The sequence below is a fragment of the Apus apus genome, chromosome 5, assembly GCF_020740795.1.
Source record: "Apus apus isolate bApuApu2 chromosome 5, bApuApu2.pri.cur, whole genome shotgun sequence".
NCBI lineage: Eukaryota > Metazoa > Chordata > Aves > Apodiformes > Apodidae > Apus > Apus apus.
In genome coordinates, this window is record NC_067286.1 from 13,652,237 (window position 1) to 13,669,883 (window position 17,647).

At 35.4% G+C, this 17,647-nt stretch overlaps 1 protein-coding gene across 4 annotated transcripts in view; it reads right to left on the reverse strand.

The window, feature by feature from the left end:
* The window catches only part of SOX6 (SRY-box transcription factor 6), a 370,949-nt gene that overhangs the window by 315,080 nt on the left and 38,222 nt on the right, over nucleotides 1-17,647 (reverse strand). For all 4 annotated transcript variants that reach the window (XM_051620577.1, XM_051620574.1, XM_051620578.1 and 1 more), the window contains exon 2: nucleotides 3,414-3,484. The gene's annotated coding sequence lies outside the window, so the exon portion shown is untranslated. The remainder of the gene's footprint in view (nucleotides 1-3,413; nucleotides 3,485-17,647) is intronic.

Below are 17,647 nucleotides of genomic sequence, written 5' to 3' on the forward strand. Positions count from 1 at the left end.
ACAAGCTGGTAGAAATGCAATGCACAAATCTATTTGTTCAGATACTCCATGGTGTAAATAAACACACTGTCTAAGCTTTAAATAGAACCATTCCAAATTAAACAAACAAAAAAGCTAAAAAATGTCTTTAAAATAAGATTGAGGAATAAGTACTAAACATTGAGTTTGAAGCAAAGCATACTCCCTGGTTTTGGGCTGAATGAAAGAACTGTTTGAAAAGATCAAGTTCAACTACTCACAATATCAGTTTTGTTGTGTTAAAATGTGTGTTCCTTAAGTGTTTCTTTTTTTGTTTTTAAACCTTCTTTGAAAAAAATTGCTGCTGCTTGTTTTTAAAACAATTTTTCCTTTGTCTCAAACCCAACTATATTATTTTCACCATATTTTCAATATAAGCTTTTCAATTAAGCTCTTACAAGAGATTGAAGTTTCATCACCTTTAACACCATTTATTTCAGGGGATTTTTTCCCTCTCCGGTTTTCACTTTATAGTCAAGTCACAATAAAATGTTTACCCAGAAACTGAACTGCTAGCAAAAAGGAATTCCTAATTGCTGATGAACAAGGAAATTTTTTTTTTTAAAGCTATGTTATTAGAGGACATCTATTTTGCCACCTGTAACTTTAAATAAGTATTGCAGTTTACTACTGGACAAGCCTCCTTGAGAAGAACAATTAAATAAATTAAACCATGTTAAGACCACATTCTTGAAAAAAAATAACCTTTAGTTAGGACAATTACTCTGTGGGCATAAGGCAAAATACAAATGTCACATTTTCCATGAAATTTACTTTTGCATGAATCATCAATCCAGTTTTCTCCTGAACAAAACTAGCCAAATATGACAAAAAAAAACAACCCAGAGTTGTCTGAACTGGATGATCCAAGTAATTACACGTTACAGCAGACTGCATCTATGAGAAAACTTTCAAAAATTTGAGGAAAAAGTTATTAAGCCCCTGGTTGAAATAGCTTTGGTATAGACCTATAGCAGTATCTAGCTGATTTTGCTGTATTTCCCACATAACAAATATGCAGTTTCAAAGATCAGTCTTCCTAGTACTGATATACACTCCTTTCCTTTGGAGTATAGATCAAACAAACACGCTATAAAAACATGCCCAAATATTATAGCACAACATGCAAAAGGTATACACTTCTCATCAGCATTATTTAAACATTGCTTTGAATTTAATCTTATTAAAACTCCTTAAGAATGCAAACTTTTTGTCTTCCACAACAACCCTCCCAAAGCTCCCATCTTATATGGTATCATTTGCTTAGGGCCTCTTTGTTCAGCATCAGGTCCTGATCCTGATTTCATCAGCTTCCACAGTCACCTCACATGAGTAAGTATTTGCAGAAATCTAGCCTTTAAACTGAAAGATACTTGAGGTAACAGCCCATCCCATTAGTCTCTAGAGCAGAGTGAAAATTTATGGCATTGTACATATTACTGTTATTGAATAGTAAGAGTATATCTGCTGAACTCATCTATTTTACCGACAGAACGTTTGCAGGTTTGGAGAGGTACAATAGAGATGATTTAAGAAGATCTAAGCCTGTATTATTATAGAATGTATACTTCAACCTTGTGAGCAAACACAGGGCTGAATCCATCAGTTGTTCATCCTACATTTTATTCTCAGTTTATATGAACATAAATTTGCATATGCTCCTAGATATAGTATGCTAAACACAAAAGAAGTGCAAGAGTGAGTCATAGTCTTAGCTTCTCTAAATAGTCACGTCAGTGTGATTGAACTCTGAGTTGCAGAGAATACCTACAAAAGACTAGACCGTAGCTTATTTTTACAGCCATTTTGTATAGTCGTTTACTTGGCTTAATTGACAAGGCTGCTGAACCACTTGCCAGCTCACCCAGTCACAATACTGTAAGGTGCCTCAACTGTACTAACAATTTCTGCAAAAGCCAGTGTACAGCTCTATGATAACAACACACCATACTTCTCACTAAAGTTAAGTATTTACTTGATTGACCTAAACACAAACATTGTTTGCAAAGTACTTTTTGTGTCAATTTTTTTTACTACAGCTTTTTGTCATTGTCAATAAAGAAAAGCAGGACTCAGATCAGGAGTCCACCATATGATTACTAAAGCCTTTTACATGTTCATAACATTGCATGAACATAAATTAAACAATACTTACAGGCTCTCATCCAATAAGCCTGATATGCACAAATAAGTTCACCATGAATCTACCATTGTATTTATTCCATTGCTTTGATTGGAAAGTATAATCCATATTGAGGCATAAAAAGGTACTGTCTGTATTAACTGATACATTACTATTTCCACTTATAGATGAGGAAAATTAGGAAAAGAAAGCTTAACTGATTGCTTGAAAAAAGCATGCAGTGGCAAAGCCAGGAAGAGTTGTAACAAATTCCTCACTCTCAATCCAGTAGTTACATTACATTGCCTAGTCGGGACTATTTTTCAATGGTAATACCTCTTAAAAGTTGTTTGTTTTATTTTATAACAATATGTTATTTAAATACGACTGACAATGCCCATTACAAAGATGCTGACCTGTAAATGAAGGAAAACTGCAAATATAATATCAAAAACATATATGAAAATAAACATTTGTAAAGAGGAAGGGTTAATACAAAGTGAATACATTTCCATATTGAGAGGAGAACCAGCCATATTTTTCCTTGATGAATGCAGTTTTGTGAACATCTTTTTTCACAAATGATTAATAAATATTTATTCATAAAGTATATTTGTGACTTAAGAGAACAAGCTGCATATATTGGTTTCATTTATACTACATCATGCTAGAGGTATTGCAACAATTTATATCATGCCAAGTCTAAGCCCCATTAGATTTTCCTTATTATACTTGACTAAAGCTGAAGACTATCCAAAACAGCAATTCTGAAAACTTTCTATTCATTGTGTAAATAACTATCTTCCTCCCAAATCCTCTCCTCTTTCTGTTTCTCAAAGCATTTACGCATAGGCCCAGTCCCTTTTGCTTTATTTGAACCTAGGCAAACACTGAAATACGTTCTTGCCACAGCCTAAATTACTACAGTCTCACTCATTTTGCTGCAACCATATGGATCAGCTTTCTCCAGGGTGTATAAAAATGCAGTCCCAGTTCAGCAGGTACTGGTCATCCTAGTGTTCTCTCAATAAACCCATGTGACATTTCCTCTAAAAGTCCTGTCAGTCTTGAATCACAGGCCCAGTTCATTTCTATGAATAATTTTCTTCATAACAGCAGGATGCACTGCTAACGTTCATAAGTATTTAGGTACATTTCTTAGTAAAAGAATATTCTGAAACTCTGATATGACAGTGGTTTTAGAACAGCTTTCATTCTTCAAGTTAAAGGAGTATTAGAAAGATAACAGGAAAACTAGTCAATAAATACTTACAAATACACGAGAAGATCAGCCCCAGCTCCCAGAAATCACTGGTAAGTTGCTTTTGAATTCATGAAACTGACCTGAAAACATAAAAGGAAAAAAAAAAAAAAAAGTTGAAACAAAAGAAAGCCCAGAACTGATGTGACTTTTTTATTATTATAGAATAGTCATGATTTTTAGCTATGAATGAAACACAACAGCTCACAAGACTGCTGTCACTATTTCAGCCAAGTAATTTACACAGAATTTGTTTCCAGGAAGCCAATACCAAGAGAAACAATTATTTCATTGTTCTGTATCTCACACCATAGCAACCCTGTCCATTACGGCTTCTAAGAACTATCATAAATGCAAGCATGGTTATCTTTTAATAAGGAAAATAGCTGTGAGAGATTTTTTGGCTGGTTGGGGTTTTTTGTTAGGTCTTTTTGCCTTTTTTTTTGTTCTCAAGTGTTACCAAACATTCATTACTTTTAAAAGTATCTTGTTAACAGCATTTTTCAGCCTAACTGGTGTAAAATAATATTATTTATGTGTGTTAACTGGAAGCCATCTAAGGAAAAATTCATACAGAAAGACAGACTAACAACTTTGTTCTCCTACGGTCTAGATCCCAGTTAGAAGCTTAGCCTAAGTACAATGTGTTCACTATAAGGCAAGATTAAATCCAACATTTTTTCCTGCATGCCCCTCAGTTCTAGTTGGAAAGGTAACAGATGCAACTCAAACCCACAGAGGTTGCCTTATAAAATCCTTTAACTAGCACAATGACTCACTTTATGCCTCTAAATATCCATGGTTTCCTCTCTCCAGAACCCCCATGCATTAGAAGGTAGTTCAGTAGTTTATTTTTATTGTTTGGTCTACATACAGCACATTTTTAGTTCTTATGAAAACAAAGAAACTTTGTTGCACAGCCCTTGTTTTCTTTCCAAAATGTGAGGATGGATATGGGTAACATTAAACTGAAAATAGTAATGCAGCCTGGGCAACCAGTTTAGGTCAAAACCTTTTTGTTCTCTGGGAGCTATCTGATTAATTTGCAGTTCATAAAACAGTGGGTGTAAGCTCAGTTTAAAAACATGTAACTATATTTAAGATGAAATCATCATTTTTGTTAGCCTCCAGTAATCTGTAAGAAACACCTTCCCACAACATTTCTGTATCCTAAGGTGCACCAGCCAGTACTGCACAGTGCCTAGAGACAAGGAGAGAATACCAAACTTATCTTGATGTAGAATATCCTCCTTATTTCATACACCCACCCTGGAGTGCATATTATTCATTCCAACCAAGCCCTCCCCCATCCTGAAAGTACATATTTAATTGTGTCTTCTCTCCTGTAATACCAACAGAGAGTCAACAAATCTCTTTTGCTATATCAATGCAGTGTTATTATATATTTTAAAAGCAAGTCTGAATCTCATTATCAGCTGATTTATGCCATTAGTGTGCTTTGGAGCCACCAATTAAACAAGGACAGTGGTTCATAAGGCCACAGTTAATTAATCTGAAAGGGTATAAACACACCTTAATGCACACCACTTCGTGTAGAGAATTTAGGAACAAAGCACCAAACCTTTAATCCAGGCAAGCAATAAGGGGGAAAGGTTAAATATATGAAATTCTAAATTTAGCGTTAGCAATCTGTTCATCTATCAGGAAAAATATTTCAGTTTGGTAAAAAATCCTGCAGAATAGCATACATGTGAAGCCTTGATTCTTACAGCAACACTGCAAGTGAGGGAGAAGGCAGAACATGGCTAACCACACCCAGTGATCTTGAGCAAATGAAGGTTTGTTGCTCAGATAACACCTCAGAACTGGCAGTCAGCTGCAGGCTTATCCAGGTGGTCATGGTGGAAAAGCAAAACAAAACAAGAAAAACTAAAAAAAAACCAAAAATGAAAACAAAAAACCCTACCCCAAACAGCCCAGTCTGTTCAAAATGGACTCATCTGAGCTAGACTGCTGTATTTAGTACATTATAGAAAACTGACTTATCCTTCAACCACATTCCTTTAGTAAATGTACTAAAATAGTGCAATCAGTACCTTTTCAGTAGTAGCAGTAGTCTAACAATACAACCAGAGTATAAGTAAAATGATGAAAATAATCTAATAGATGAAAAATAGTTATTCACAGTTAAAATTCAAGTATGAGGTACCTGGTATTTATATGGAAGAAAATGATAGGGGTTTTTTTACTGTCTTAAGTCATCTTACTTTGCTCAGTTCCTTTCTCAAAAGATAGATGATATAGCTAAGACATGAAAAAAAGAGCAAATGTCATGACCTAATTAGATCAAGTAGTTGCTAACTTTTTATTTTCTTTTTTACATGTGTAATCCTATACTCTACAGCATCACCTCACTTATTTTTTCTTTTTCAATTTCCAAGTAATTTTTCTTAAAGCACAAAAAATAACTCTTTTCTTATCTGTGTGGAAAACCCTCTGTGCATCAAAGACTAACATTATCAAGTTTAGTACAAAATTTCTATCAGGTGCATCCTACACAAATCATATAATTAAATATAAAATTACTACATAAATAAAATAGACTAAGGGCTAATACTAGACAGGTCAGTGGTTGTTCCATGTAGATTTTTGTATCACTTTTATCAAGAAAAGACTTGCCTCATGTTTTTAAAGTTGTTTGGAAGGCCAGTTCCCACTGATGTTGAGAAGAAAGACCTAACCTTTTCAGAAGACTAGCCCTTATTCAACCAGCTTAAACCATTTACTCTTTCCCAAGAGTAGATGGTTTACTTACTAGATGTCCCAAGTTGAACTTCAGCTGACTACATAGCTCAATAGTTGTAACATAACCACATATAAGAACAAAGTTGTCTTTAAAGTATTCTGTTGATTTAATTGGTACAAGACCCACCAGAAACTTCACCCAGATACTTTGCAGTTGAAAAACTCTCAAAATGTTCTCAATACTGGCAATTTCTGCAGGTATTTCAGATACTTGTTTGAAAAGTTGCTACCCTCCTTATCAATGATTGGCTCTTCTAGGCCCACTATGGAAAGGGAAAAACAAAGCTTCAAGAGCAACTAATGCTCTGATCTCAGGTATTTTTGCCAAAAGAAGTTTTGTACTTGAATCCACGTATAACAAGAACAAAATGAAAAGGGTTATATTTTCCTTTTCCTGTACTATAGCTGAATTTCTGTTCTACCACTCAGGTAAAACGATAAAACTTTTGCTACCAGAGGAAAAACACAGTGTCAAGACCTAAATCTGTGTACCTGTGACTCCAGCACCAGTGCCCTGGTACTAATCAGCTTCTCAACCTACAAGCCAGAGCATGGCTGCAAGGCAGGGGAACTGAGGCAAAAGCAGATGCAATATAGCAGATCTATATGAACATACTAGCTACACTTCTGTGATCCTTGCTGTTGAAAACACCAAGACACACCATGGAACCCCAAGTTTTGGAAAGCAGGATAAAAACCCAAACATAAACTGCCACACCACAAAAACAATAAACCACAAAGACAGGGATTTACAAAAGAACCTAGGGGTTCAGGCAACCAGTTTTCAAAGAAAATTGCAAAGGTTTATTATTTCCTCATTAGCCTCAAAAATTCCATTTTAGAAAGCTATAAAAAGGTTAAGTTTTAAATTGAAAGGTTTGCATAAAAGAAAATGTCATAGTTGTTTAAATTGTTTTGATTGTCTCTTTGGGTTTGTTTATTCAAAAAAGAAAAGGTGTCCTAACATTAAAGATTAAGTAAGACCAAGAAGTCACAGGCTCAGCTTAAAATAAATGTTAATAAAATTAACCATCTCACATTGACTTGACTAAGGATAATGTACAGTCATCTCATAATTTCACAGAACCTTTCAAAATAACTCGCTTTTCAAAAAGCTAAGGCTTTGCTTGTCTTGCAAATGCACATTGACACCAAGGAAACACTGGGGACAAAAAAGATTATGTACACCACTAGAGGACTGCAGGATCTTGTATGCCTTGAGTGTTACGAACCAAAGAAAATTCCATAAATTGACAAATGTCACTTATAAAGTCAGCTCTAACAATTCAAAGAGATTTTAGTTTTCAGAACATCAGATTTCACTGGTTTTGGAAAGCAGAAAAATTTTTTTTTTTTTATAAAATCTTTCATTAAAATATTTCTGTTCTTCCAAGATAGAGCCTCTACAGGTAGTTTGTATTTTCTGTGCACAGTCATCACTGAGCATGAAGGAAGCCTGCAAGTAAAAAATGGAAGCAGTTATTTAGTAAAAAGCATGGCATCATGTTATATCATTTGAGAAGCCCACTATCATTGTGGGCTGCTGGGACTAAAATACATACCATTCAACAACTGTTAAAAAAACTATTTTCAGGATTATGGCATGATGTAAAATGAGAGAAAGCAATAATACAGAAATGAAGCTATACATTTAGGGCCTGAAACACATAGCAATTTCACACCCTGAAATATGCAAAACTTCACAATTAAAACAACATTAATGGCCTGTAAGCCCTGAGACACAATCTCAAAAACTAAGGTGGCAGTAGGCTGATTATGAGATCCTTTGAGTTGAATTTCTAAAAATCTTGCTTAATTAAGGGAAAGAACACAGTTTCAGTGAAGAATGGTCTACCTATACACAGAAAACTTTTCATACATGATCATTCTGAAACAGGAAAGACAGTAATTACGCACTATAGGTGAGACTTTCTACAAAATACACAAGGAAATGCATGTTATCTTCCCTTTCTGTCACTTCTCTTCAGTGGCCTGGGATCATATTTTACTGCCTTTGATGGCTTGTTTCTCAAACTGGTCAGTCTCCTTGGTTCCATGAATTAACAACAAAAACAAAAAAGCAAAAACACCCAACCAAATCAAAACAACCACAATGTTGTTCACCTAATGCGTTTCATTTTAGAATAGTCCCTCTGCAATGATCTTCATTTGGATTTTTGTGCTCTGTAACAGAGATTGCAGCCAAATGATTATCAATGGCGGAATCAAAGGATAGCACTTGTTACACCGCTGATCATTTTAAAACACATATAGTGTCACAGTGAGGTAAGAACAACACGGTGCCTACAATGTAAACATTGGTCTACAAAGCTCTGGACTCAGCCACTGTCTTTGCTACACATTTTTGGCTCAACCTTTGTCTAAAGAGTTAGTTTCTTTATGTTTCTTGTGAATAAGGAGCTACTATTTCTTCCTTTTATAACAGTGATGCTTTACAATTATATATACCATAAGTTTTTATGTCAGTATTCCAGAAACTAGGCTTAAAAAAAAAAAATACCTAAAATAGGATACATCTCCACAGAGTTTTGCAGGGATATGTGAGCTCGCTCTGCCCACGCTTGGAGATGACTGGCCACAAACCCACTCTAATCCAGTTTAGCTATGGTTAGCACTTACGTAAACTACATGACTTCCAGTTTAGAGCAACCTCACATCTGCCTGCAAAAAGCATGTCGACATACACATAGTGTTTCTGTAAACTACCTCTTATAAAAAGGAACCCCATAAGCATCACCGCTCAACAGTTGTCCCCTATCTCTCCCAAGAGGGTATCACTCAGTAGTGGCACGTGACCCAGCAGCATTATATTATATAACTGACTAGATGAGCTCCTGGTTGTCTCTTGTGCAGTCACATGCATTTGCAAATTAGCATGATGTCTTCAACAGGTGGCCCATGAAGGTTTCCCTGCTGTGTGTCTGCATATCTATGAAGCATCCCAATCTCTGCAGGACCTGAGCACAGAATACAAAATGTCCAACAGCTATTTTAACTGCATTATTATACTTGCCACTAAAATTACACTTGAAAACACAAAAAATACTAATTTACTGTGCAGATGAAAGAAGTACCTAAATATGTATTTATTCTTTTGTATAAAAGGAAGGGGAGTGGCATTCCAGATCTGATAAGCTCTGTACTTATACTTTCAAGCAGATAAGAACCACAAGACATACACCATGCTGCTTGGAAGGCTGAAAGGAGAGGAGGAGCTCCAGTTATAACTCATGGGTTAGAGATAGCAAAAGCCTCCTCAGTGGCCTGGGGTAGGCTGGTAAGTGCTCCCGGCTCCTTGCTCCCACATCAAGGGACTTGGATTTCCCAGCAGTTCCTGCACCAGCCCACTGCCACTCACATGATGTAGCTATGACAGAAAAAAAATACTTCTGAACTGCTTGTGAGCTACATGCCGTTTTAATAGCCACAGGCTGGGTCATCCATACTCGACATGATTGAATTAAAGAAAAGAGAGAAAGTTTCAAAATGGGTATGTTTCTGTGGCGCTTACATATCCAAATGCATGCACTGAAGGCACTGCAAGGCAAATTAAGCTCAGAATGAGAAGCTACATCATTACAAGCCCCAGGAAGCATGACTGGTGTTCCAGATTCCAGAAACCCTTCCAATATGTGGTTTTACAGCAAATATAAACTGCACTTGGAAAGTTACTTTCCACACCTAGAGAAGCAGCAGTGTGCAGAGGACATGGCTTGGAAAAGGCATCCGGCGTCACCCTTCAGAGACTCACATTTGTCACACAACCACTGAAATCAACTACACAAGGACAAATATGGCAGCTCTGGCTCTGAGCTGCATTATAATATTTGGCAATTCTTTTCTCTTCTCTCTCTCTGTGTCCCAACTGTACTTGTTAATAGCTTTGGAATTATAGCTTTTTAATCTCTTCCTATGCATGTACAGGGACTTGCAACTCTAACAGGGTCTCAGGATGCTACTGTAAAATAATCTCACAAGGATTCTCTGGATACAACTTTAACAAAAAATAATAATTTAATACATAATAGTATCATTATGTAATAATTACATTATGCAAGAAGAACAACACACATAACAAGAGCTGTTAGTCTACCACAGTGATGTATTTTTTTCTTGACAAATGGTGTTAAAATTATATTAGCAGTTTTTGGCTCCCTTTATCTTTTGAATATGTAACGTGTCAAGTTCTGTGCTCTTTCATATTCAGATCAGTGTTTAAAGTAATATTACTGAAGAACTGTCTTTGTTTAAAAGATGGTACATTCATTCAGCTCAGTCATATGACCCAAAAGGACAGTATAAAAAGTATATGTTATACAAACTGTAATTTAGCACATCACTACATCTCTTTAATAAGCATCATGATCTCCAGATTGAACTAAATTGAAATTCAATTACACAAAAGAATGGAATCACTTTGATTCATGATTCAAATTAATTATTTACATTTACAGGTATGTTTTCATTTTATCCCAATTTTTCTAATATATTATCTGGGGTGGGGGGGAGTGTTTAATATTTTATCTACAATTGCTGACCTCCTCTGAGCAAATTAACAGTCTTTTTGGAAAGAAAAATAAAAACAAATTTTATTACTGTAGTTTCCTTACTACGAAGCATCAAAAATTATATAGAGCTGTAAACAGTTAAATAACATGGAAGACTTTGTTTGAGTCATTGGGCATCACTGCTTAAGGCCTGAAGCTGTTGCACACAGAATGTGGAAAGGGTTTAGGACAAACCTTCAGCAGGTTCTTTCACTGGGCTTTGACTTGAACACCCACAAAGTTGTACTTGTGCTACATGTACCAGACACAAACTCCTTGGTACAATTTTTGATAGTGTAACACCTACATATGCATAGACAAGGCTTGGAATAGTAACAAGAAACCTCTTGAACAGGAAACTAAAGCCCTCAAAGCAAAGACATATATAGAGGGTAGGTAGGGAAGTCATAATTGTGAAAGCCCAGTTTTGCCATTATTTCTAAGAGCTACAAATGGTTAGATGGCTGATATTCTAGAGATCTCAATAACAAAACTAGTGCATGGGAACACATTGCCATATTTAAAATTCTGGCCTAAATATAACATAGAGTGCTTGAAATTGAAAAGTCCCTGAAAACTGGAGATTCAACCTGTCACACCTGCCGTGCACTTACACAACACAAAAATTAGAGATTGGTGGGGTTTATTAAGGAAGAAAAAAAAAACAACAAACAACAGAGATAAGAAGAAAAAGAAAAATGCAGCCATGTACCCTTACCTTCAGAATTTAATGCAAGCAGGTCGTGAGCCAAATGGCCAGGAGCTAAGTCAGCCATGCACAAACTCACCTTTTTTTTTTTCCTGACAAAGCTATTTTATAGTATTACGATATAAGTGTGCCATTTGCTCCCACTGAAACTACCATCAAACCAGGAAAAAAATAAAAATATTGGGGTTCTCTATTGCAAGTACCACGTTACTGAAGCGCAGATTTTCAAAGCTAGTTAAGTAGGACATAAAAATCAATTAAAAGGCCATAAGAAAATTTGCCTTCGGGTCTACTTCCCTGGATTCCCTGAGGGACAAAACCTCCTTATTACATATCTTGGTGTGCTGCTTTTTATTTTCCCTGAAACATAATGATCATGGCTTAAGTCTTCTTATTTTTCTTATATTAAAGAAAAAAACAACAGCCTGTTAAACTTACTTCTGCTCTCACCTCTGATTTTTTAAATTAATTTCTCCTGACATGATAACTAAAGAAAAGGAGGTCCAGGTGCTCTCATTTTAATTTCACTTTAGAATAATAATAATAAATAAATAAATAAAACTCCTTTCTTCAAGCATCTGTTCAGTCAGTTAGAATCTCATCTTATGTATGTATCCTCTGCCAGAAGCCGTTCCCCCAGTATATGGCGCAGAGTGCTAACAGCAAGGACATGGTTTTGTATTCTGCCCAAAGGACCATTCCATTTGTTATTATATACAGTAATCAGTCTTGAAGACAATTAACTCTCACCTGCTGGACAAATAAATCACCTTAAAAAAAAAAAAAAAAAGAATAATGTTATTCTGTGTTGTCTCACCAAGCCCTCAAAATAAAAACCTCTCTGCCTCCCTTCCGTCTCTCTTAAAGCTTGACTACTTCATTAGTTATAAAGCAAGTAAAAAAAAAAATGTTCTATTACAGAAAGAGTACATCCTGAAACAGACATTTGCCTTCAATATTAAAGCTATCAGTTTGCTAAGAATTCAAGCTTTGGATACTTGTCCAGGTGAAGCCTATCATCTAAAGATTTGCTTTCCTGTTTTTTCCGCAATGTTCACCTCTGCAAGATAGTTTGAAATCAGAGAAATCAGACTTTACCATCACATAAATGATTACAATACCTAACTTCAGTTTATGGGAAGTCCAGCCATTGGTATTAATAGTCAAGCAAGTTACTTTCCATCAGTCCACTAAGATCAGCCTTATGTTCACAGCCTAGATTTTGTCCTGTGCATAGAGATCACGTGTAAGAAAACTTCCCATCTTGAGATGCCCTGCACTTTAGGAGAGACTGTCCTACACTAGAAATTGAAAGGCAAGTTTGGGGGAAGGGTTCTATTTTTCCTGTGACTAAAATGACTCCTAGCCTCTCTAGGCAGTCCTATAAAATCATATCTGCAGGCACTTACTAGCACTGCTCAAAATCTCTTAGCCTCAGGCTATCTGCACCTGCCCTCAGCACAATGCTGACAGGCAGCAAAGAAAACCTCATGACTAAAGAGGTGGCTACTGGGTGTTTTCCATATATTTCTTAAATGTAAATGGGATACTAATCTTAAAAATAAAAGTAAAATAAAATTTTAAAAATCACACACTCAAAAAGTTGACATTAATCTGGATAGCAAACCTAAATGTTTTACAAAATTAACTCATCAGCTCAATATGTCTCATTACAAGAACTTATCACTGATTTAACTAAACAAAAGAAAACAGATGAAGAAAGAAAAATATACAGGGAATAACTTCTATTTCTTTAAAAATAAAGTTCTTATGAGGTGCTTCAAATGTCTCTGATTTGTGCTAAATGAAGCAGCTATTGCTGTGGAATTTTAGGGTGTTGTTCTCTCCATTTTCTTTTAACAAACACCAGAGTGAACATTACAGAAACATCCATCAGAAATCAGTAGAGCACAAGTTATAACTACTCCCCAGCAACTATGAAGTATGTAGGTTGCTTTTTTTTTGTTTTGTTTCGGGTTGGGGTTTTTTTTGTGTGTTTTTTTTTGTAAAATTTTCTGATTCCTCTATTTTACTTCAACTAGACAGACTTCGTTAGTTTGAGCTAGAATATCTCATTTTTCCAGGTGACCCTGCCCTCTTTTTCTGACATGTGCACTCTTTGGAATGTAGTAACAAAGTTAGTTACTTATATATACATAAACTTATAATAAAATTTTCTGAGGAATCAGGAAAAAATTAAAGGTTTAAAATCTTAACTAATACCACTCTCAAGAAACAAAACATTAATAGATCACCCTTCTCACCTGACAAAGTTTTTAATCCTTATTCTTCTCTTTCTTCATTTAAGAAATTAAAATGTTAGTCATAATTGAAATTATCACATTTATAATTTCAGTTATTTTATTGCTAACTGCTCCTTGCTTCCAAATAACTTAACCCTTTGCTTTCTTTCCAAGCGCACTAGGTTGACACTGCAGGTGGCAGATCCCATCACTCTCAGTGCTGTGTAAATTGCCATAAAGGCTCTCAAAAGTGTAGAGTTGTAAAAGGATGAACATTCTGAAAGCATCTACAGACACACAGCTCTGTGTGAATAAATATGGTCCCTTACCTAAATATATCAAATTCTGGGGAATGCCCTGATCTGCCAGGAAGGCATGGCTGATTTCCGAGCGCTGGGTTTAACCCAGCCTTACTTGATTCATTGCAGAACAACCATGATTTTAATGGACTCAGGAGTTTGCTCTTTATTCTGTCACCCCTATAAGGTAATCAACCTCTTCCTTAGAAATGTTCAGAATTTTGCTGAATTATCAATACCTGATAATTCACTATTAAGTCAGACACTTCTATCATTCGTCACATCATAATGTATTGCGCACCTATACGTATATATATGATTTCCAGATGAAATTTTGAAGTACCTTTCAAGAAAATAGATATTTAAGAATAATACAGATGGGTATTTTTCTCGATACAGAGTGCCAACCTGGAAGTTTGTGGAACTTTCCAACCATAATTTGAGGATCTAGGAGGGAGATCAAGCAAGACATTTCTCATACCTGTATTTTATGACACCCTGTATCTGAGTCATTTGTGTAATTAAGCAACACCTTAATAGCAAGTCACCTTCTTGAAAATCAGTGAATTAGATTCTACTCAGAGACAGCAGAATGCCAGTCTAAGCTACATAGAGCCCAGCAAAAATCAGTAAAAAATACTATTAAAACAGTTTAAAAGTTTAAGTATTAAAAAAATAGATTACTCTCAGAAGTCAGAGGAATCCTCTCTGTAAGCATGCTGACTCTGATTTTAAGATGAACTCATCACAAGTTGCTTAAATGCATGTACAAAAATTAAGAGATAGTTGTATTTAAAAAATTTACAAAGTGGCTCAGTGCCAACAAGAGAGTCTCCCATCAATCATATATGATACTTTTCTTGATACCTCTCCCTGCCTGGAGAAGCAGCTGTGCTCTACAGCAAGCCCCAACAATCTTTAAAACCTGACTTCTGCAGACAAAATAAGAGAATCTAAAAACATAACTGGTTAGGTCCTTCTGGTTTTCTTTGCAGTTATATGGCAACATAAGAAGAAGGATTCTCCCATTTTATAAAACTCCGGTTTCACAGCATTTCACAATTGCACCAGTCCAATCCTACAGAAACCAAAGAATGTGCATGACATAAGTGATGGCTATACTTGGCCTCATCATCCCAACTATACCTTATCCAAGATGTATTTCAAGAAGCTGACCCTGTAATCACACTACAGCCAATGGTTAAACTTTTAGTGATTTCAGTGAAAATAACCAGTAGAGTTTCAGACAAGAGCAATACTATTCTTGTGCAAAAACTGGAAGCACATACTAAAATCTCCAGGTTTGCTAACATCACTAGAATTTAGCAAACACATCATACAGATGCAAGAAAAAAAAAAATCATATACAGAACAGTATCCATTGTGATTTGAATCCATTCAAGACCTTTGTGATTACAGCACACAAATTTCTGCTACGCTGTAATTAGGGTAGGCTGAAAGGTATTAAAATGAAAAGTCGTATTTTAACATTGCACAAGTAAATCAATCAACACTTCAAATTTGTATGGACTTACTTTATTAAATCAACCAACATTCCAGGAGCTAGAAAACGTGCTGTGTAACCTACTATTTGTTTAGTTCCCCTACTCTGTAGATACAGCCTGTCCAAATTCCTCTGATGGGAAAATCTTCTAAAAAAACAGACCACTGGTGAGCCATTTCAGACTACAGGTGGAAAATAAATATCATTGTTATACACCTGAATTCAAAATGTGCAGTATATTCATACCGTAGGAGAGTTGCATGTTAACAGCATACTGTGAATACTGAGCATGCTGGGAAAATACCAATGTGCTCAAACAAAAACAGTATTCTTCCTAATATATAGTTTTTCCACCTTGGAAACAGAATTTGGCACTCTTTCTATTAGGTTCAAGTATTCTCAGTTTCAGATACTCCTACAGAGAAGCAAAGTGTGTTTTATTCAGCTACATGCAAAGAAATATAAGGTTCTTTCTTTTTGTGTGTGTGTCTGAAAATAACTCATTCGCTCTGTTAAAAAGTATGCTGCTAGAGAGGCTGGTAATTAAGACTTTGGAGTTTGCCATCCATTAAAACTTGGTGATCCCACCCAAAGCGCTTCATCATCAGAACCATCTGGTGTTCTTTCTGCACAATTACCAAAACACAGAACATATTTTGACTTGGCACTTGTATTTGGTAGACACTTTAGTCATTTTATAAGCAACAAGAACGCATCGTGCCAAAGCACGGCCCCACGAGGAAATTTCAACACACCAGAATTTGACTCCTATCTTAGGAAGTCCTACTAGAATAGAAAGAAGGAACATCTTCACCTTCAGCTGAAGTCCTCACCTTCACATACAAGATACCTCTTACCCATTTAATTATTCTATGCTTCCCCTACATGTTGAAGATTCAGAGCATTATCTAAGAGAAAAGGGGTAAAGTGAATTGCCTCTAGTTTGAGATTCAGTTTCTTTAAGATGTCTGAGTCTGAAATCAAACTGATGATCCACCATAAAATAAACTATTAGAAGTAAAAAGTAACAAAGCCATATTCTGAAGAATAGTATCAGGAATCTTCTGCAGCAGACTTTACCACCACATTTTTTTTTCAGTGCCTGCACATACAGTAACAATATGAGAACAGCTCTAAATGTAGGAAAGTTTGAAAAACAAAGGGAGAAACAGAAACATGGACTACTCTTAAATGATACTAGATTTCTTTTTGGCTCCTGGTTTTCAAGATATACACAAAAAGAAACCATGATGAAAGCATTGAACATACATCCGATAGCATTAATAAGTCTCTCTTGCATATTGCCTTTAATTCACTTATTTTACTAATTTCTGTCATTAAAATTTATGGCAAAAGGTGAAAATTTCTATGCAGCAATGATGTAATTTTCAGCTGTTTCAGGACAGTTTGGATAGGATGTAAAAAATCAAAGCTCAAAGTGGATAGGATGTAAAAAATCAAAGCTCAAAGTGCTGACTAATAATTCTTAAATCTAGACATTTTGGTTATTTTTGGGAATAACCAAATAATCTGAGGATAGGTCTACATTTAATGTCCCTCACCTACAAACATTCCATATTCAAGGACACAAAATTATGCAAACCTATTGGAACATATGCTCTATGAATTTACTTTCTATAGTATCCTAGGTGGAAGAAATGGTTTCTCTCAAAGACTTCTGCATATTAAGCATACATAGTGTTAGCCTGGTCGGTGTAAAAATGGGCCAACTGCTCTGAAATTAGTGAAAATATATGAAAAAAAGCAACAGGCAAATATTTTTTAAAAAAATACTGCAGTATAGAAAATAAATTCCAAACAATAACTACAACTTCCACAGCAAACAAGTAAACTGATGCACTCTATATGCCATGGAAACCTTTGAAGTACCATAATAATATATAAAGCAGAATACACAGGTTTTCCTTTCAAGTTATCCTATCAGGATATGGGTTTTCACCCATCAAAATTCTCAAAGCTATAAATCATACTGATACAGTGAAAGAATAACAGATAATTGTAGACATGGAGAACTGAACAAATTTTTAACAAAATATTAGCAATAAAGTTTTATCAGAAATTTGGATGCAAATTAAACAGGCTATTATTACAAGTAATTTTGCAAGGTTAGTCCCTCAACAAAACAACATTCTGAAG